The sequence below is a fragment of the Rhinopithecus bieti genome, unplaced genomic scaffold, assembly GCF_001698545.2.
Source record: "Rhinopithecus bieti isolate Rb0 unplaced genomic scaffold, ASM169854v2 scaffold_641, whole genome shotgun sequence".
NCBI lineage: Eukaryota > Metazoa > Chordata > Mammalia > Primates > Cercopithecidae > Rhinopithecus > Rhinopithecus bieti.
The window spans coordinates 5539794-5563239 of NW_016803417.1; the positions used below are offsets into that span (position 1 = coordinate 5539794).

At 41.1% G+C, this 23446-nt stretch overlaps 1 long non-coding RNA gene and 1 pseudogene across 1 annotated transcript in view; one reads left to right on the forward strand and one right to left on the reverse strand.

Annotated features, from left to right (window-relative positions):
- LOC108536837 (uncharacterized) overlaps positions 1 to 23446 on the reverse strand; it is a 36374-nt gene that overhangs the window by 9250 nt on the left and 3678 nt on the right. The gene's annotated exons all lie outside the window — the stretch shown is intronic.
- LOC108536828 (dermatan-sulfate epimerase pseudogene) lies at positions 798 to 3719 on the forward strand (annotated as a pseudogene).

The following is a 23446-nucleotide window of genomic DNA, read 5'->3' on the forward strand; positions in this document are numbered from 1 at the left end:
AAGACAGTTTTCTTTAAGTTCCCCAGGTGATTCCAAACATATAGCCAGAGTTAAGAACCATCCACCCCAACATATAACCTTACTTGGCCCTGGAATCTAACATCATAAGATTCTAATCATCTGAACTCAATGTAATATGATTGAAGCACATACAATGTTAAAGTTTATTACAAGATATACTTTACTTAAGCAGAACTCATTTTAGGAACTAAGTTCACACTTGCAGGAATAGTATTTTTTGTCAATGATTCTTTTAATAGTGATTGACATCACTGTTTAAAAAGAGAGAGAGAGAGAGAGAGGCTAGGACCTCAACTGGAAAGATTTTTAAATGTTAGAACAAAATACATTAATAACAACTTCTAGGAAACTTAGAATATGCGCAAAAAGCCTTAAAATTGTTCATAACATTTAACCCAGAATTTAAACTAAGGACATAAGAAAAGAGCACAAGTGTGCCACTTCAGAAATGCTATAATAGCAGGAACATGGGAATCTAAAACAACAACAAAAAAGAAGTGGTTACATGAATTATGGTGTGTGAGTAAAAAGAATAGTACAAGACCATCTAAAATAATATTGTATAATAATATCTAATGATATTATTAGATATGATATTAGCCTGAGGCTGCAGCAGCACATCCCCGCTCCAGTGCCCACCAACACCCATGGCGTGACAGCTTGGCTCCGAAGGGGCTGGGAGCCCGGGTGCCCTGGAGTGAGGGAGCCCGAGAGTGGGCTCTGGAGGCTGTGGAAGCGACGCCGGAGAGGATGTAGCCTCGGTGGGGAGCGGATCTTTTGAAGATGGTTTGGTTGGCTTGGAGATTTGGAGATCTGATGCCACAATGAGGACTCACACACAGGGGTGCTCCTAGTGTGTTTTTCATATATTTGCTTTGCGTTGTGTCAGCCTATATCACCGACGAGAACCCAGAAGTCATGATTCCCTTCACCAGTGCCAACTATGGCAGCCACCCCATGCTGTACTTCTCCAGGGCAGAGGTGGCGGAGCTGCAGCTCAGGGTAGCCAGCCCACATGAGCACACTGCAGCCCACCTCATGGAGGCTGTGCACACGATGCTGTCCAGTCCCTGGGAATACCTCCCTCCCTGGGATCCCAAGGACTACAGTGCCCGCTAGAATGAAATCTATGGAAACAACTTGGGTGCCTTGGCAATGTTCTGTGTGCTATATCCTGAGAACACTGAAGCCTGAGACATGGCCAAAGTCTACATGGAGAAGATGGCAGCACAGCCTAGTTGGTTGGTGAAAGATGCTCCTTGGGATCAGGTCCCGCTTGCTCACTCCCTGTTTGGTTTTGCCACTGCTTATGACTTCTCATACAATTACCTGAGCAAGATACAACAGGAGAAGTTTCTTGAAGTGATTGCCAGTGCCTCGGAGTATATGTATGAAACCTCATACAGGAGAGGATGGGGATTTCAGTACCTGTACAATCATCAGCCCACCAACTGAATGGCTTTGCTCACAGGATGCCTAGTCCTGACGAAACAAGGATATCTTCAAGAAGCCTACTTATGAATCAGACAAGTTCTGACCATCGTGAAAAAAACTCTGGTCTTGCTCAGGGAGGTGATGGATGGCTCCCTCTATGAAGGAGTTGCGTATGGCAGCTACACCACTAGATCACTCTTCCAATACATGTTACTCATCCAGAGGCACTTTGACATCAACCATGTTGGCCATCCGTGGCTTAAACAACACTTTGCATTTATGTATAGAACCATCCTGCCAGAGTTTCAAAGGACTGTGGCTACTGTGGACTCAAATTACAACTGATTTTATGGTCCAGAAAGCCAATTAGTGTTCCTTGATAAATTTGTCATGCGTAACGGCAGTGGTAACTGGCTAGCTGACCAAATCAGAAGGAACCATGTGGTGGAAGGTCCAGGAACACCGTCCAAAGGGCAGCACTGGTGCACTCTGCACACAGAATTTCTCTGGTATGATGCCAGCTTGAAATCAGTTCCTCCTCCAGACTTTGGCACCCCCACACTGCATTATTTTGATGACTGGGTGTAGTGACTTATGGAAGTGCACTACCAGCTGAAATCAATAAATCTTTCCTCTCCTTCAAGTCTGGAAAACTAGGGGAACATGCAATATGTGACATTGTCCACAGAAACAAATACAAAGATTGGATCAAAGGATGGAGAAATTTTAATGCAGGGCATGAATACTATGATCAAAACTCATTTAGTTTTGCTCCCAATTGTATGCCTTTCATTAATTATTGAGGCTCTGTACGGGTCAAAGTACACCTTCTTCAACAATGTTTTGATGTTTTCTGCAGCTGTGTCAAAGAGCTGCTTTTCTCCCTGGAAGGGTCAGGTCACAGAAGACTGCTCATCAAAATGATCTAAATACCAGCATGATCTGGCAGCTAGCTGCTAGGGGAGAGTGGTTGCAGCAGAGGAGAAAAATGGGGTGGTTTTCATGTAAGGAGAAGGTGTGGGAGCTTATAATTCCAGCTCAACCTGAAGAACGTTCAGAGGAATCTGATCCTCCTATGTCCACAGCTGCTTCTCCTTGTAGACCAAATACACCTGGGAGAGGAGAGTCCCCTGGAGACAGCAGTGAGCTTCTTCCACAATGTGGATGTTCCTTTTGAGGAGACTGTGGTAGATGGCATAAATGGGGCTTTCATCAGGCAAAGAAATGGTCTCTATAAAAAGTACTGGATGGACGATACTGGCTACAACAAGAAAGCAACATTTGCCTCAGTGACATATCCTCGGGGCTATCCCTACAATGGGACAAACTTTGTGAATTTTCACCATGTACCTCCGAAGTTCCATCACCAGGGCAGCTTACTTCTTCATAGGGTCATCTATAGGTGTTCAGAGGTTCACCATCCGCGGAGACTCTCAGCAACTGGATGTGTTCGTGGCCACCAGCAAACATGCCTACGCAACATACCTGTGGACAGGTGAGGCCACAGGACAGTCTGCCTTTGCACAGGTCCTTGCTGATTGTCACAAAATTCTGTTTGACTGGAATTCAGTCATCAAGAGCAGAATTGTCCCTCAGGTGAAGGACTATGCTGCTGTTGTGGAACAGAACCGGCAGCATTTTAAGCCAGTGTTTCAGCTGCTAGAGAAGCAGATACTGTCCCGAGTCCGGAACCAGCTAGCTTTAGGAAGACTGCTGACCGCCTGCTGACATTTTCAGATAAGAGTCAGGCTGAGGAGGCCATCAACAGGATTTTTGCCATAACACAGCAACAGCAGCAACAAAGGAAGTCAAAGAAAAACTGAAGGGCAGGCGAACGCTCTAAATTTGTGGATGCCGTCCCTGATATTTTTGCACAGATTGAGGTCAGTGAGAAAAGATTAGACAGAAAGCTCAGATTCTGGCACAGAAAGAACTACCCATAGATGAAGATGAAGAAAAACCTTTTAGATTTTGCAGATGTAACATATGAGAAACATAAAAATGGGGGCTTGATGAAAGGCCGGGTTGGACAGGCATGGATGGTGGCAACCACTTATAGCAGGGCCTCATCACTATCTGTTTCCTATAACAGGTTGTTCCTCATCCTGAACATTGCTATTTTCTTTGTCATGTTGGCAATACAACTGACTTATTTCCACAGGGCCCAGAACCTACATGGCCAAAGATGTCTTTATGCAGTTCTTCTAATAGATAGCTATATTTTATTGTGGTTGTACTCTTTTTGTTCCCAACCACAGTGTTAGCCCTGAAGCTATAGATGCCCAGTCATTTTGTGATCACAAAAAATTTTTATTACCCCAGTTTATCAGATTTTTTCCCTCACATTCATTTTAACAAATTAAGGGAAGATATTTTGACACAAGAAAGCAAGAACATGGAGAAACTGGAGCAGGAAAGGAATTTATCAAAGCGATAGAAATAGCTTGGTAGTCCTATGGTGTTTCTGGAAGTATTTGACATTGCAATTGAACAGTCCGTATAGTACTTCTTCTTTTAGAAGAAACAAAAAGTCTGTTTTTTAAAGTAATATTTTTTCTTACGAGAAAAAGGTTTAGATAGAATTAGGTTTTATTAATATTAATTTAATGCTATTAGCAATTTCCATGTACTATATTATGGAAAAGACTGAAGAATACAATTCTGAGAAATATTTTAAAAATTTTAATGGTATAGTCATGTTGAAAGATAAGTGTTGGCTGGGTGCGGTGGCTCACGCCTGTAATCCCAGCACTTTTGGGAGGATGAGGTGGATGGATCATGAGGTCAAGAGATGGAAACCATCCTGGCCAACATAGTGAAACTCTGTCTCTACTAAAAATACAAAAATTAGCTGGACATGGTGATGCGCACTTGTAATCCCAGCTACTCAGAAGGCTGAGGCAGGAGGATCGCTTGAACCAGCGAGACAGAGTTTGCAGGGAGCCAAGATTGTACCACTGCACTCCAGCCTGGAGACAGAGCGAGACTCTGTCTCAAAAAATAAAGCTAAATGTTGTAAGTCCTGGCATGATGGCGCCAGCTTCCTTGGGGAAGTACTTCTTTAGTTATGTAGCTAACAAGATCTTTTACTACAGATCTGGATGGCTTTTCAGGTAACATAGCAAAAATGATAGCAGAAGATGGTCAAGAACTTAAAATATATATTTTTTAGAAAACATGTATCTATGAATGAACATTTCCTTGATGCTGGTCTCTGCACACATATAATTGGTTACTTGTATGCATTCATTGGTTGTTCAATATGTAAGACAATTACAGATAACTTAATACTGTATTTTCCTTATATGGAAAACTGTTGTAGGCCCAGTGACTAATAAAATATTTTCTATTATGAAAAAAGGAATATCTAATGACAAGAGAAATTCTGTTAGATAAGTTGCTTTTGACTCTAAGTAACAGAAAAATTTAAACAGCATAAACAATATAGCTATTTATTTTACCATCTATCAAGATGTACAGGTTGGGAATGGTTGCAGCATTGGTTAATTCAGAAGCTTAACAAAGGAACAGCAGTCCTGGTTCTGAGCTTGTTCATTAGGCTTGCTCCCTCATCAGCCATGTTTGCAAATTGGCTGCCATTGTTTAAGATACATTCAGACAATACCCGGCTTTGGAAAGGGAAGTTTCTTTCTACAAGTCATTTTTTTTTAAAGAGCAAAGAAACTTTTCCTAGAAGTTCCCTACAGACTTCCCTGATGTGTCTTTGGCCAGAATAATGTCACATGCTTACTCCCAAGTCAATCACCGACAAGGTGAGAGGAATGATTAAGAATGACCCAGACCAATTAAGTTTCATTCCCTCAGGCTGGAGAAGGTCCCAGCTTTCTGCATAGCACATGGCTATCCTACGTCTCAGCAAAATCAGGGTTGGCTTACAAACCAGAATGGAGAGTGAGACTTTCGGCTCCACCGCAAGCAGGAAGACAGAGCTGGAGGAATGAAAACAGAAGGCACAGCAAAGAAGACAATTAAAGAGCAGCGAAGTCAGTTTATGCCTCTAGACACATGTCCAATAACTTGGCATAAAAGCACATGCATTTTGTGACCAAGTTGGACTGGAATTCTATCCTGGTGTACTCTGCATGTCAGCTATAGACACTTCTCGGCCTGTACCTGGGATTCAAAAAGATGAGGGTGATCAAGAATGAGGAAAGATATTTCTGCAGCCAAAGCAGGGACAGTCCACATTCACTCACCAAATTTCTGACCCTCAGGATGAAACCCCAGTGGCCACCTCCAGCCCAGTCCTGGCGGCACAGAGCAGGCAGTGCCCTCAAGGAGATGCGAGACTCAACCCAAGTGGAAAAGACTCGAGCTTTAGAGCAACACAAACCTCAGCTCCAACCGGATGTCACCAACTGCTAGTTGTGCAAACTTGGGAAAGCCACTTCACCATCCTGTGCCTCACTTTCTTCACGTGTAAAATGGGAATAAGGCTGTTTAAGTATTCATTGAGTTGGCTTATGCAAAGTGTGACGAACCTCAGCTCAGCATAACTGAGTGAAGAAGCTGGAAGGGCAGTAATGGCCGCCAAATGCACCTCCAACAGCCACCCAGGAAATCCCGCTCTTGCTTTCACCTCAGACTCTGGGCACACAAATTAATCAAGAGCTCTGAGGCCAGAAGTCTGGAGCTGTCAGATTCACTCTTCTGGATTGAACTTTTAATGGAGGTAGGTCACTGGGGCTTGCTCTTTCCAGATAAATAAATGGCACTTTAAAAATTATACCCAGCTAACATCACCTGCTCACAGCCACACCACCTGGTGCTGGGGAAGCGAGCTCTGACGCGGAAGAACAAATCACGCCTGAGGGGCCTGAACGGAGAACGTAAGGTTAAATCACCGGAACCACATATCCATCTGCAACGGACTGTGTGGGTGGTGTGCGTGAAAAGAATAGAGAAGAAGGAAGAAAGGAGAAGCTGCAGGAGGCAGAAACGGGAGGGGAGGCTCTGTCTTAGAGTAGCTGCGACTTTGATATCTCTCTTGTTTTGGAAACGCTCTCTGCCGCTACTTGTTTGGGAGTTTAGCACAGCTAGAGAAATGGCTCATGAAGCTTGAGGTGAGGCGGCGATGAATTCCCTCTAATGAAAATCCCTGAACCATCAAAGTGCTTCATTAGTTCCACACAAGACCTCCAAGGCGTGCAATGGACACACGGGCTCTTCAGTGAAAAGATTATTCCGCGTGTGCTCATCTGGACACTGAATTCTGGTTTAATCACTATTAAAACTGTCCTGAGAGAAAATGGGGCATGTGAAAATGAGAACACTCAAGGTCATATTAATCCGCATTGTTTAGAGTGAAAAGTGTAGCTCATACAAAGCTTACCTGGCTACTGAAAGCACTTCATTAAAAAATCATGGCCAATATGTCCAGGCCTTTGTACTTCCTTTTTTGTCATCTAAGATGTTTTGGTTTGTTTTAGTATTCTATCTAAGAAAAGGAATGTGTTTGGGGCCAGGCACAGTAGCTCATGCCTGCGATTCCAGCACTTTGGGAGGCCAAAGTGGGTGGATCACCTGAGGTCAGGAGTTCTAGACCAGCCTGCCTGGCATGGTAAAACACTGTCTCTACTAAAAATACAAAAGTTAGCCAGGCATGGTGGCACAAGCCTGTAATCCCAGCTACTTGGGAGGCTGAGGCAGGGGAATTGCTGGAACCTGGGAGGTGGAGGTTGCAGTGAGCCGAGATTGCGCCACTGCACTCCAGCCTGGGTGACAGAGCGATATTCTCCGTCTCAAAAAGAAAAAAACAAAAAATAAAATAAAATAAAAGAGTGTGTTTGTAAATTTTCAAGATATTTTACAAGTTTGTGTTTTGATGATGGTGAATTTGTGGTATCTAATATTATCACTTGATAATAGTGAAGGTGCAATAGCCAGAGAGTTCAAACCTTCTGCTTGCAAACTGGGAAACTGAGACCCAGAGAGATGAAAGGACTTACCCAGGTCACAAAAACTGCCACTGGCTGACCTAGGTCTGGAGCCCAGGGCTCTGTGTAAATATGTAAATATTTATGGGTTCAGGTATGTGTTTATTAATTTTTAAGTAGTAACTAATCTTCATCTCAGAGTAAGTACATGTCCATATTTTAAAGAATCAAACAGCACTATGTGGTTTATAACAGAAAACAGTGGTCTCAAACCCTAAATGCAGCTCCTCAGGGGCAACTCCTTTCAAATCTGTCCCATGCTTCCTCTGACACATGCCTCCCCCCCTCTTTTTTTTTTTGAGATGGAGTCTCGCTCTGTTGCCCAGGCTGGAGTGCAGTGGTGCAATCTCAGCTAATTTTCATATTTTAGTAGAGACCAGGTTTGGCCATGTTGGCCAGGCTGGTCTCGAACTCGGGACCTCAGGGGATCCACCTGCCTTGGTCTCCCAGAGTTCTGGGATTACAGGTGTGAGCCATCATGCATGGCTGCCTCCGTATTTTAAAATAACCTGCTGAGAGTAGATTTCTTGTTTTACCAATTTTAGGCATAATCTATTGATATCCTAATTTGAAAAATGAAGAGTTAGCTTCTCCTAACTTCTCCTCCCCTGTTCTACCTATATTTGGCAGTTATTTTAAAATTTCTGATTCAATCGGTAATTAGTAAATAAATTATTACAACCCTGCAAATCTTCTCTGCTGAGTCTATTATGACTTCATTTTTTTTCTTGTTGAATTTTTTTCTTGTTTATGGAGTTAGTAATTGCCTTATGTATATATTTTTCCTTTTGCTTAGCTGTGTACTGTCATGAATTCTTCTCAAACTCTCCAACAGAATGTACTCTCCCTCTCAGCACTATTTTCTGTACACGTGTGGTTCCCTACCAGTTTTAACACTGTTCCTGATTATGTCTCCCTTTGAGTCCTGTTCTCCTGCTGCAGACTAGCCAGTTACTTACAAGGCTCTGCCCAGACTTCGAGCTGGGAAAACCCTTCACAGGAATGCCCTCTGTCTTAGGTTGAAGTCTCCTGTTTCCTAGACCACATGTATTCTTCTTGGACAAATTATTCATTCATTTTGGTGAAGTACTGCCAGAGAAAAGATGCACAGCATACACATTTTTGTGAAAATAACTGCATTTTACCCTCATATTCAATTGATAGTTTGGCTAGGTATAGACTTTTCTACCTAACTGATAGTTTAACTATGTCTAAACGTTTCCCTCAGAAGTCTGAAGGCTTTGCTCCTTAGATATCTAGCTTCCAGTGTTGCATTTCGGAATTCTGATGTCATTCTGATTCCCGTTTTTTGAAATATAATATGTTTCCAGAATATTATCTTTATCCCTTTGGAGAGGAAAAATGTATTGAATATTTATTATGTATTAGACCTAATTCAAAGCGATGCACTTTTCTTGATAGTCCTTACCAAAAAAAAACAAAAGAAAACAAAACAAAACTGAAGTGAAAATTACTTTTCCTCTTTTTCAGTAATGGAATTGAAACTCAGGGAGGGTATGTAATCTGCCTGATGCATGGGGCCTGTCACTGTAGATTATGCTGTAGTGACAACCCCAAAACCTCACACAACTTGCTCATGCATATTATATGTTTGACATGAGTTATTAGCAGTCTCAGCTTATCAAAGTCAGTCAGGAACGCTAGTTCTGGAGGTTCTAACAACATGTGCATCCATGCTCAATGCTGCAGGGAAAAGGAAACATGGCAAGTCACTTTATGGTCATCAGAGTTTCTGCTTGAAAGTAACACAGGCCACTCCTTTCCATGTCCAGTTGCCTAAACCCTGTGACATGGCCACATGTAACTTTAAAGGGAGAGGTAGTATTTCCACGAGGGAATGCCTTCCTGGCAGTTTTCTGTAAATATATATGTTTTTCCAAATCCCAAGTCCCAGTGAAAGTTAGTTGACAAATTGGGAAAACAGAAAACGAGTATTATGATTTTTCCATAAAAATTAAAGAATAGGAATCAACATAGACATGTTACTCATGTTGATTTAAAAAGCAAGACCAAAAACGCTAATGTGCAAAATCAAAGGTTAAGGTCAACACTTCCGGGAACCAGGATAGGAGGATGGACTAGAGAAGTGAGAATCATCTAATCAGTCTTGCTTATAGCGTTGTTATATTGTAAGTGTGTATTCATGACTTTGGCTGCTGGATGACTCATTCTTGCAAATAAAATAAACATCGTTAAGTTTGTATGTGTAGTGTACTTCATACAAATCCTATAGGCCGGGCGTGGTGGCTCAAGCCTGTAATCCCAGCACTTTGGGAGGCCGAGGCGGGCGGATCATGAGGTCAGGAGATCGAGACCATCCTGGCTAACACGGTGAAACCCCATCTCTACTAAAAAAATACAAAAAACCAGCCGGGCGAGGTGGCGGGCGCCTGTAGTCCCAGCTACTCGGGAGGCTGAGGCAGGAGAATGGCGTAAACCCAGGAGGCGGAGCTTGCAGTGAGCTGAGATCTGGCCACTGCACTCCAGCCTGGGTGGCAGAGGGAGACTCCATCTCAAAACAAAACAAAACAAAACAAAAAAAAAAAACAAATCCTATGAGTGATGTTCTAAGAAACCAGTTTTGAAAACAAATGTCCTTAAATTGGCAGTTTCAATGCATGGTTCTATTTAGTGCTGTTAACTTTGCTAAGGGATCTGAGGGTTATATTATTTGAATATAATCCAGTAATGTTGACTGGTGTTTTTCAGTTTTTGAATATTCCCTCTAGGCTACAGTTCTTTGTAAATATTTTAACTGAAGAAATGCAAGGAGCAGATGATATGAATGTTGTGAAGACTCCGACAGGAAATAAGAAACTGAACAAAAACCTGAATTAGCAAAAGCGATATCAATTTCAACGGCAAAATCAAAACCAGAATGAGCAGACAAGAAAAACAAATATTTTATTTTCATTATTTAAAAGCAAATAACTTACATGAAACAATAGGTGTTCTAAAGCTCAGCTTGAAGATGCTTTTGGACGCACTCCTCACAATTGAACAAATGTCCATGAAAGACAGGAAATTGGCTAGACAAATAATTCTTTGTGTGTTCTACATTTTCATTTTAATAATGATAACTTATAGAAATATTTGCGGTAATATATTTCATTTTAGTAATAATTTTTACTTGCTATTTATCTTATGGTATTGTCTCCATCTTTTAATATTTTCTAGTATCAGATGTCTATATAAAGAAGATTATTTTTACATGTTATTGAAACATATATTCTTGTTGCAATAAAGCAATTCACAGTAATAATAAGCCATGCATTTATTATTATGTCATTTCTAATAGAAAACTTCCGATAGCATAACCCTATCACAGAAAGATGACTTAGTATTCACTATAATGGCTGCTAATTATTATATAAATACATGTAAAAAAAGATCATGAAAAACAATAATTTATGATTTCAGGATTCCTGAGAACTAAAAATCCTGACTTGTTCCCCAATCCCAAAGATCTATGCCTCTTGGAAATTTGAAAACACTAAGCAGTGCAAGATAGAGTACTACCAAACGCCTGAAATGACCACAGCCAGAAATATTTGGTGAATAGAAATAAGTACAACCCAAATGGTAGTGCCAGAATCCAAATCCAACTTTCTTATTCCAGAACTCATGTTTTGTCTTCTCAAAACTTCCTCTATTGTCACTGATTGCATATTAGTATTTGTTTGCTCATTTGATTATTCCAGGATTCATTCATTTATCCAACAAGTATTTGCTAAGCCCCATGTGAATAGGAATCACACTGGTCTCACACAGTGATGTTCAATAAGTATTAATTGAATACCTGACTACCAGACACTAAAGGTATTATAGCATGAAACAGTAGTCCTAAAAGAATGAGGCACAGGATAGGCCACTTTTGATTGGGAATAGAAGGTAAAATCTAGAAAACAGTGGGACAATTAGGATCTAGAGTGGAGTAGGCTGGGCACAGTGGCTCATGCCTGTAATCCCAGCACTTTGGGAGGCCAAAGTGGGTGGATCACCTGAGGTCAGGAGATCCAGACCAGCCTGGCCAACATGGTGAAACCCCGTCTCTACTAAAAATACAAAAATTAGCGAGTCGTGATATCAGGCACCTGTAATCCCAGCTACTCGGGAGGCTAAAGCAGAAGAATGACTAGAACACAAGAGGTGGAGGTTGCAGTAAGCAGAGATGGTGCCTGGGAGACAGAGACAGACCCTGTCAAAAAAAAAAAAAAAAGAAAAAAGAAAAGAAAAAGCAAAAATAGAGTGTGGTAGATGGCTTCTGAAGTCACACCTAGAAATGTAAATGTGCAGAAAGGAGGGAAGGAAGGGAGGGAGGAAGGAAAGAAGGAAGGAAGGAAGGAAGGAAGGAAGGAAGGAAGGAAGGAAGGAAGGAAGGAAGGAAAGAAGGAAAGAAAGTCCTAAAATGAAGGAGGTGGGCTTCTAGGAGAAAGATGAGAACTTGCCAAGACATACAACACACTGAGTAGGAACATGGTCTTTGACATCTGATAGTCCTGCTTTTAATTCCTAATTTTTTGGGCCAGGCATGGTAACTCAAGCCTGTAATTCCAGCACTTTGGGAGGCTAAGATATGAGGACTACTTGAGCCTAGGAGTTCAAGAGCAGTCTAAGCAATACAGTGAGATTCCATCACCACCAAAATAAAAATAATAATTTTAAAAATCCGAATCTTGTGATCTTAATCAAGTTGCTGAAGAGCTCTGGGCCTCAGTTTACTCATTTGCAAAATGGGAACAAAATAATTAACTTTAAAGCTTATTGTATGAGTTAAATACAAAGAAAACACTTAACATAGTACCTGGGACACAGTAAATAGTAAGAGGTAGCTATTAATCATACTTTATTATTCTGCCTGGCTCTCAATATTCTTTAGGATTTTTAAATATTTATAAGAAATATAAATTCCCTGCCTTATAGATTTTTAAAAGTTTCTTCAATGGATGAAGAGTTCTGGCCTAAGGAGAGAATAAGTAAAATGTAGTCTGACTTTTGGAGAGAAAAGTAGCCAAGACTTCATATTTCTCAGCATGTTTGTCCCGAAACCACAAATACAGCATAAAAATAGAGGACTGTGCTTGCTCTGAGATTTGGGATGCACATGCTAGTCAGAAAGAGTAAACAAATAGGCCGGGCACAGTGGCTCACACCTGTAATCCCAGCACTTCGGGAGGCCAAGGCGGGTGGATCACCTGAGGTCAGGAGCTTGAGACCAGCCTGGCCAACATTGTGAAACCCTGACTCTACTAAAAGTACAAAAATTGACCAGGCATAGTGGCAGTCACTTATAATCCCAGCTTCCTGGGAGGCTGAGGCAGGAGAATCACCCGAACCTGGCGGGTGGAGGTTGCAGTGAGCCCAAATCGAGCCACTTCACTCTAGTAGCCTGGGCAAAAGAGAGAAACTCTGTCTCAAAAAAAAAAAAAAAAAAAAAAAAAAAAAAAGAGACAAATATATCCAATGTGTTTGCAATATCTTTTCTCTCAAGATATAATAAATGTGAGCTGGGCGCAGTGGCTCATGCCTGTAATCCCAGCTCTTTGGGAGGCTGGGGCGGGTGGATCACATGAGGTTGGGAGTTCAAGATCAGCCTGGCCAGCATGGTGAAACCCTGTCTCTACTAAAAATACAAACATTAGCTGGGCATGGTGGCAGGCGCCTGTAATCCCAGCTACTTGGGAGTCTGAGGCAGGAGAATCGCTTGAACCCGAGAGGTGGAGGTTGTAGTGAGCTGAGATTGTGCCATTACAATCCAGCCTGGGCAACAGAGCAAGACTTTGTCTCAAAAAAAAAAAAAAAGATGTAATAAATGTGGTAGCCATTCTTACTCAAGCCTGTTGTGAGATCATGGTGCAGCCCATGGTTGCTTATCATTTTCAAGGGCTTCACCTGTCCTGAAGAACCAACTGTTTGAGGTACTTCTCTTTCAATTAAGAAGAGGATCCACAGCTTGGGGGCAGCTTTCTCCAGTTAGAGTTCTGGAAATGACCAAGCCAAGAATGCTTCCATGATTTCCTAAGAGATGATTACCTTGTATGCCTACAATGCAAAGTTGCACATGTGTTTTCAAAAACACATTCCAGACGTATGTCAGCTTGTGCCCATCTTGATCTGTCTGGCCAGAAACGAGGCAAGAAAGAGGTGCCATGATGGAAAATTTCTCCGGTGAGAAATTTCATGGTATACAAGGTTGTAGGGACCTTGTATACCATGTTAGAGAGTTTAGACTTACCACTTTAACCAATGGTCCTTAAAGCGATGGAGAGGTACCAAAGGGTTTAATGGGGGTTGGGTTTGGGAAGACATGATCAGATTTATACTTCAGAAAGGTCACTCTGGCTGAAGTGAGAAGAATGGATTACAGCACAGAAAACCTTAGAGGCAGGAGGAGAGGCAGAAGGCTACTGCAGAAGACTGAGTGACAGGTGAAGGTAGCCTAGACCAGGCAGTGGTGATAGAGATGGAGAAAGGGGGACAAATTCTTGGAGATGTTTGGAAAGTCTCATCACACGGGATTTAAGTTGTGGAGAATGGGGAAGAGGAAGGAGTAAGAGAATGCTGCTCAGATTTTTGGCTGGGGCATCTGAGTAAATGCCAGTGAATTCACTGAAATTGGAACTCTGGTGGAGGCACAGGTTGGTAGGAGCCAGGAAGTTCAGTTTAGGACATGCTCACTTAGAGCAACCCATGGAACCTCCAAGTGGAGATGCAGGTTGTCAGCTCTCTGATTCTCAGTCTAGGGCTCTCTTTGCTGCTCCATAGCTGCTTTATGCCCCAAGCACATCTCAGACTTGGGGATGGAGGGGAGGAGGTGCTATCAGGGATCTTTAGTCATAGCTGGCATATATTGGCCCAGATGGTTTGGCTGCGGAATCCCTTTTGGTGTTAGGGGAGATAATGTGTTGGGGTGGGGAGCGCAGCGAGGAAACCTTGATATGACAATATTCTCATTTCCAAAAGCATTGATCCACTATAGCAATATTGTAATTGATTCAGGCAAGGGCCATTGATGGATGCTAAAACAAGTTTGTTTGTAAACAAGCTATTTACCCAGTCTAAAATTATCCTCCTGAAGATGATCACCACAAAGGAAAAATGTTTTAGAGTGAAGAAATCTGGGCAACACCACCAGTACCTCCCTATAGATTATTTATTACAAAGAGGGAGAGATTCCCCAGAAGTGGAAAAATCACACAGATACTACTTTGACCACATGATCAACATTTACCTTCACCACCAGTGGGGCAAACTGACATCAGGTGCCCGCTAATATGACACACTGAGAAGGACACAGTGTGTGCATAATTTGAATCTCACACCAGACAAGTCCCAGAGACATGTCAGAGAACAATAGGCCTGCACTCTTCAAAAATGCCAATGTCTTAAAAGACAAAACTTGGGAGCCTTTTCATTCTCAAATAAAAGAGACTAAAGAAGCATGACAACTGGTTGGGTGCGGTGGCTCACGCCTGTAATCCCAGCACTTTGGGAGACCGATGTGGGTGGATCACGAGGTTAGGAGATCAAGACCATCCTGGCTAACATGGTGAAACCCCATCTCTACTAAAAATACAAAAAATTAGCCGGGCGTGGTGGTGGGCGCCTGTAGTCCCAGCTACTCAGGAGGCTGAGTGAGGCAGGAGAACGGCGTGAAACCAGGAGGCGGAGGGTGCAGTGAGCCGAGATCGCACCACTGCACTCCAGACTGGGCAACAGAGTGAGACTCTGTCTCAAAAAAAGAAAAAAAGAGAAGCATGACAACTAAGTAGAAATACAAAGTCCTGGGTTGGGAAAACATGTTATAAACCCCAATATCGGAAAGACTGGCAGAACTTGGATACGATTGTATTCAGTAAGAGATTCATATCTGTGTTAAATTTCCTAAATTTGATCATTGCACTATGTCTTTGTTCTTAGGAAACACTTGCCGATATGTTTAGGTGGGAAGGGTCATGATATCTGCAACTTATCTCAAATAGTTCCTAACAAAAATAATAATAATAATAAATGTACATCTAGAGAAAGCAAATATAGCAAAATATCAATAACTAGTGAAGGTAGGTGAGAGTATACAAGTGTTTGATGTATTCTTTTCGTGGCTTTTCTGGGAGTTATGTTTTTTTTTTTTTTTTTTTTTTTCAAAAGGAGAAGAAGCACAAGCAGAGGGAGTTCTAAACATTGAAGACTCTAACCAGTGTTGTTTTTATTTTTAAGGTCAAATATTTTAATATTATTTTTTCTAACCACTAAATTCCATCTTAATGAAACGTCAAAACAGGAAACAGGTGAAGGAGTAATTTCCTGCACTGCCAGACTTATAAGAATGTACAGTATTTGCTTCAATTTCCAACCTGCACTGTTTAGAAAGGAATTTGTTTTCTTTTAAATCCAGGTACCAAAGTTGAAAGCCCCGAATGTCCAGAGAGTAGCTGGAACAAGAATTGCTGCCTGCAGGCGCTTCTGTCCACCAGCCATGCATCAGTGAGTGGCCCTGGACCCAGCCACTGTGTGTGCACCTGCAGTTCCTGCTATGGGGAGCAGGAGCCATTTGGCTGCTCCTCTTCACAGGGCACCACCTGCGATCTTTCACTGCCCAGGTGAGCAGAGCGCAGGAAGTCAGGGAATCAGAGCACTGAATGAATCTTGGAAAGCACCCAGTCCAACTCTCCCCACCTTCCCATCTGTGGCATTAATCACCTCTATAACGTTGTAACCAACTGGTCAACCAACCTCTATTTGAACATAGCCAGTGGCTAAAACGTCTAAGCAGCTCACCCATTTTTAAATAGCTTAAATTGTTTGGATATCCTTTCTCTTAAAAATAAGTATCAGTACAAAATGCCTACTTCCATTTTGTAGGTATCTGGTAAACTTTTTTAATAAAAAAAGTCAAGTCAGATTAACTAAAACTGTGGAACACCTTGAATATTTACAGTCAATAACTAAAGTCATATGTTTCAGATCCTTCAGCAGGGCATCTCTATAAAATAACATTTAGAAATCACAGAAATTTACTCTTAAAGGGCCTTTCTTGTTCATTACGTTCTGAGATATACCCATTTTATGGCCATATATTTGAAAGCAAACAAAAATAGAGGAAAATTCTATGGACACGTAGTAGGCATATGTGTATGTATGGATAGAACATTTGCATGTGCATAGATAGGGACATGGGAGGATAGATATCAAGGATATTCCTAGGGATTGGGAGTGGGTAAAGGAAAAGAGGCTTTTACTCTCCACCTTAGATATTTTGTTATTGTTTGATTTTTTTTTTAAAGAAAGAAACAGTATGTTGCTATTTTTATCACTGAAAACCATTTTCTCAAAAATTTACAAAACAACAAAAAAGAGAAATCACTTACATTGAGCTGAAATCTGATTGCCCAGAGTTTCCATTTTCTACTGCACTCTGGACAACTTAAGATAAACCCACTCCTTCTTGCACATAGCAGCAAGTCAGCCGTCTGATGCCAGTCCTTGAGGCCTCCATATTTCTCTTCTGCAAGATAAATGTTCCCATTTCCTTCAGCTGTCTCTCAGTTGGCAGGAATTCAAGTCTTCTTGACTTCTTGTCACTGCCCCCCTCCCAGTGAAGTAGAGCATATCAAGTGGGCTCAGAGGAAAACCCATTCAGAAGTTCAGGTGGCAGTTGGTCATCTGTTGAAAATTAGCAAGTCCATGGTTCTTTGTGTTCTTGCACCAACTTGGCCTAAGTTTTTGGGGTCTCAGGTGCTATATTAAAGGTGCTCTATTTCATGCATCGGTGATGGATGAAAGCAGGTGTGCAGGACACGCTTGCAGTTATAATCAGAACACCATGGCGAGCTTCCCCAACACTTATAAAACCTGGCTGATTTATCAATGTCAACTCAGGACAAGAACAGCAAGGAAAATGTATAAAGGGAATAGTAGGAAAATGTTCCCTGGTAATCAGAAGAATTAACAATGGTATAGCCAGGATAAGGATGTTATGGCAGCACATGACCAAGATAAGAACGCATAGCAAAGCAGTCAAGAGGATCAGCTCTTCCACATACTTGCTGTGTGACTTGGGAAGGTTTCTTAACCACTCTGTGCCGCAGTTTCATTATCTGTAAAATGGGGATAATAGTGGTCCCTACTTCATACAGCTAACACAAGGTTTAAATGAGCTGTTCCTTTAAAAGTGTCTCTGGCACATAAGATATGCTACTTAAGTGTCTAACAAACAAAAAACAAATGAGGTGACTGATTTCATGGTTTCTGACTGGAATGGTCAGAGGAAATAATGTAAACAAGAGGTGTGCTAATGGACCTGCTTGGCAAATTTGAGGATTAAACTGTGTTCTGTTTAGGAAACATAATAAAGAATAGAGTTCTATCGGCTGAAGCATTCCACCTGTTGCAAACACAGAGGAAATTGTCCTTTCATAGATTAGTGCTTTGGACACCTGCCTGCCTGCCATTTCTTCCTTGTCAATAAAGGCTAAAATAGACCAACCTCATTAGTACCAGGAACATATGAATATGTTAAACGGTTGGTACAATGAATCCTATTCAAAAGTACAATGACTGAAAGGGAAACAACTACCACTCCTAGTTATTGCCATTCCTTCATGTACATGGGGCCCCATAGAGTTTATCTAGGGCACACAATTGAAGTACATTTCTCTATAATTTTCTCCTGCAATGGATCAGCAACTTTTGTGAAGGAGGCAAACTGGATGTTTGGCAGAACCAGAGTTCATACTATGCTGAATATATCAGTAAAATACAAATTATCCTTGAACTGTGTCTTTTCTAATTCCAAGTTCTTCTCCCACTTTCTTTAGCTTTTCCTGTGTTCTAATTCAAATCCCTGAGAGTGTAATGACCTTCACCCAGACTATGGGGCGCTAAGAATGTTCAGTGTAGGATGTTGATCTTGATGCATTGAAAAGGGCACTGGTTCTGCTAATTATTGGTGGGGGACTCCTCTGGAAAACCATCTTGCACTACTGAGCACATTTCTTCATCAATCTTTATAAAATCTACAATTTCTCCTATACAGTCATTCTGAGTATCAAATGGTATTGGTAAAAACACTGTTCGTACACCAAACCTGGAATTGCAAACTCGAATGCCTGTGGCAGCCAGAGAGGTAACATAAATATGTGATTAGCGGAAAGTGTAACACTGCAGAGAGTGGTGATGACGGTTGACAAAGTAGGAAGTGTATGTCCAGCCTAAACACATTCAAATTCAAGGGTTAAAAAAAGTGATACTGGTGAAACAATATTGCCTAATGTCAGATTAGTTCATGGACGAGATTTAACCTACAAAACACCTGCTTGCAACTCTCAGAAATAAAGAGCAATATGGTATGGTAGAGGGGAAGAAAATAGATTTTGGAGTTAAACTGGCCTATGTTTAAACTGGTGGTATGACCTCAAGTAAGTTAATGAAGGTCTTTAAGACTCAATTTTATGTATCTATAAAATCCTGTCTCCAGGATTGTTATGAAGATTTTAGAAAAATGTAAACTTATGACCAATAATTATTAATTAAAGAAGTTCAAGTCTTTCTGTACATATCCTGCCCACTTTATCCTAGAGTGCTCACAGCAACACTTTTCCCCCAGTTTATTCTTGTTCAAAGTGTTGAGGTGTCCAAGTGCAAGCTGAAGTTAGAAAGATAAAAGCATGAAGATATGGTGGGTGAACCTAGAGGAAGACTGCCAAGACTGCGCTGGCTTTGTCTTCATGTTATCCCACACTCTGAGATCTGACCCTTGGCCTCCCAGTCCAGCAATAACTTCATTACAACACTCAGAAATGAGGAGACACATAGTAATGAACTCCTGTGGAGTTCACATGCAACTGGGACATGAAACCTAACATCTATGTGTTTTTTTCTTTAGGGCGTGCATTGATGTCCAGGTGGAACTATTTATATCCTTAAACCGAGGCAACTCACTCTCAATATTAGAGTGTCCAAGAAACTACAGACATCTCACTTGGCCTCCCTTGTGCTTCATCTGGTTGATTATAGTTTTTACTTGCTTTAAATTTAAAAAATATATATGTGATACCTTTGTGAAGGAAAAAATTATAAACAAGAAAAAAAAAGAACTGCTTTATTTCTGAATTTAGAACCAGATATTAATTTCTGTTTCAGACTGTCATGACTACAAGGAAATGAGAAATATTTCCTCATGATTTCTTTCAGATGCTTCAAAATATTTAGAAGTTTTAGGACTTTCTTTGGCCAAAGTCTGGCTGAGGTCATATATTTTCTCTCTTCCTGAGTCTGGGGTGGTAAAGGGGAAATACAGAATAGTAGGAATCTATTCCAACAAGGGTTGGCAGATTTAGCAAATGAAATTTGAATTTCAGATAAAAATGAGTTAGTTTTTAGGATAAGTATGCCCCGATTCAAATTGGCAATATCTGCAATTTATGGGATATACTCATACTAACAAACTATTGTTGCTTATCTGAAATTCAAATTTCACTGAACATCCTGTATTTTTATTTGGCAACCCTAATCACAACCCACAAGGCAAAAGCCCTCATCAGTGGCTTCCAAAAGTGTATGCGGAGAGAGAGCTGTCTCTTTCATTAATGTTGGGGTGTCATGGAGGTTGAGGAGGTGTATTTTCTTCAGAGACTGATTTCTGATAGGTAAGACCTGAGCCTTGAGCACTAACAGCTGTTAGATCTCTACGGTCTTCCAGCCAACTATCATGGCATCTGGTGACGGGGACCAATGAGGAGGGTGCTGAAGAAAACCCTTCCCTCTATGTGCTTTTAGAACAGAGATGAGTTGCTTTTAGAGATAAAATATAGCATATTAGGACAATCAAACAGAAAGTGTCAAATAGGATATAGGAATAAATTATCTGGAAAATCAGAATTATGTATGTAACCATTACTTATAAATGGAAATGATTCTGGAGACAATCTCCTCTCTTCCTATCATTTTACAAATGAGAAGACAGAGACTCAAAGCAGTTTCCTTTCTGGAATGTGATGGAAGGGGTGCATGTCTGTGTGTGTGTGCATGTGTGTGCATAAGTCTAGCAGTAGTAGTAACAGTAGTAGCAGAAGGAGATGGTGAAGGAGAAAAAGGAGGAGGGAGAGGAGAAGGAGGAGGAGGGAAAAAGGGGAGGGAGGAAGGAAACTGAGGCAAAAAGACCTGAAGTACAAATACCTTTCCACTACACCTGTCCTGCTACACGATTATGGGTTTCTACAACTGTTTTTCCTATAACTTTTAAAACGTACATAAATAATACACATTCATTAGAGAAATTCAGGATTGCATACAAACAAACAAACAAAGAAACAAAACCTCTTCCATGAATCCAACATGCAGATATTACTATTGTTAACATTTTAGTGTATAGAGAAAGTACTTTGGTGTGAAAGATCCAGCATTCATTCTGCCTTCTTCAGGGAGCCACACCCACATTTTGCTCTGGAGATAGCCACTCAATCAGTGGAATATCATCTCTAGTGGGACTACCAACCTAGGTGTCAGGTCCTCTGCTGGCAAAGCAGTAGGCAGGTGACCAAGCTGTGATTTCAGTCTGTAGCTAAGTGACCCTTGAAGACTAAAAATGCTGGAGTTTCTTCCTCCTGAGAGGGGAACACTAATGAGATCACTCATTGTCACGTATCACCCAGACACCTGGAGCAGCTCTGGGTCCTGGGCCTCCTGAGAGCTAATTCTTCACCGTTTCCTTCAATTCTAATATGGTAAATTGATTGTATTCATGGCCTCAACTAGTGGCCTCCATACCATGCCCTGTGCAAGAGACAGATGCCCATCAACTGAACTGAAGTCTAGTTCCCCACCCCTTGAATCTGGGATGCGTTGGGATTTGCTTTAGCCAATAGAATGCAGGAACAGTGAAGATGTGTCAGCTCGGAGCCTCAACTTCTAGAGGGCTTGTGTGCTTCCAGTCTCTCTTGGAGCCACCAGAACAAAACTGGTGTCAGCTGCTGGACGATGACAAACCACTTGGAGGAGAGCACAGGGGTCTCGGCCAACTCTCAGAAGCAGAACCACCTTGTGTAGATACAGCTGACTTCAGATACATGAAGAAGACTACCTTATATCACGAGCTAAATAAATGTTCTAAGCCTCTGAGTTTGAAGTGGTAGGTTATGCAGCAATACCTAACTCATACTTCTATGAACTTCCACATCTTTCCGATAAATTCCTTTTTGTGTGAATTTCTATAGCTACAAAGAACTCTATTAGACACTTTCCAACTAGTCTCTCATTCTTTTAACAGTATGTGATCATATCACACATCCTCTTTTGTGATCTACTTTATTTCACTTTGCAACTGATTTTGAGCATCTTTCCCAAACAATCAAATGTACACAGTTAAAAAGGAATATCTCCCAAATGCCACTTCTGAGCCTCTGCCCAAACCAAGTTTCATCATGACATTATGGCCACCAGCCAAAATGCCATTTGTAGGTAGGCCTAGCATGATCTGTTCTGTCCAGAAGGAAGTGCCTTTAGCTTGTTTCTCCATGAGATTATTGGACAGCACTGTGACTTTTCACAGCTTGATGACCAAGAAAAGGACACAGTCATGCCTCAGAGGTGCTTGAGAACATTAACCTTCCAAGGCACTGTTTACCTCTTTGGACAAAGAAAGCAATAATTGCATTCAGAATGTTCTATTATTTACAAACATATAAAACATACGGACAGTGAAGACAGAAAAAGAGATAGACATTCCGCATAATGATTTTACCTTCTGACCCAAAACTGAGTGATTGGAACTCTCCAGTCCTTTTATTCCTGGTCATCCTATTTCCATTATCCTTTTTTTTTTTCCCCCAAAAGGCAGATTTAATTTGAGATATCATTTGTTTGGCAGAGTAGGGCAAGGGGAGAGTGCAATGCCTGCCCCATAACTCTAGTCTCTAGTCTTCATGCTAATGAAAATACATTACTATTTTCCAAGGAAATTGGTGTTTGTAAAATGGATCCCCTGCAACTGTGCACACGTTTCTATTGGAAGGAATTTTCTGAATGCATTATCTGCTTTGGTCCCTTCCAACAGGCACACAACTGGAGGTCTATTCTTGCTTGCTTTTCCTTTGGATTTGATTTTTTGTTGATAACAATAATTCCTATGGCATTCATCTCATTTAATCCTCATCAAAACTCCATTGGGTAGATATTTTTATTATTCTCCTTAGAGAAGGCAAGTAAATGGTGTGAAGTCTTGTAGCTAATAAATGACAGAGCTGGGATGCCACCCTTGTTTGTCAAACTCCCAAATCAGGATGTTTTACCTTGATGTCATGTCCCAATTCCTACTGAATTTTAAATACAATAAAGACATAAAAAATTAAATCACCAAAGTATGGGTTACTTTTTTTTTTAAAAAGTAGGCAACTGATAAGTGGCCTTAATGAGTTTCCTTCCAATCCTAAAAGAGTATAATGTTGAAATCCCTGTCTCTTTTCCCCCTAGGCAGCGTCTTCAGACTTTCAAATAAGCCTGAAGAGGACAGAAGAGCGAGCAATGTCTCCCTGAATGGGACTACAGGGAACTCCGGTAACCACATCTCATTCAGCAACTTGAGATACATCAGCAATATTATTACAAGCCATTGCTTAGGTACTTGACTGTGAGCAGGAATACAAGACAAGTAGAACATACTGACTCTCATTTTTTAAAGATGATTTCACCTTAAGAGGTAAAAACTTACGGAAAACAAAAAAGCACCTACAAGTAAAACTAAAAGAATTATGATACAGGTCAGCACTGTCCAACAGAACTTTCTGTCATCATGCAAATGTATTATATCTGTGCTGTCCAATATGTGACATATCCAATATATTACCCACCTATGGCTATGGAGCACATGAAATGTAGCTAGTATGGTGGAGGAACTCATTTTTAAATTTTAATTATCTTTGTTAGCTTAGTTAACTTTAATTAACTGAAATTTAAATTAAAATAGCCAGATGCGGCCAGTGGCTACCATATTGGACGTCACAGCTATGGATGGCCAT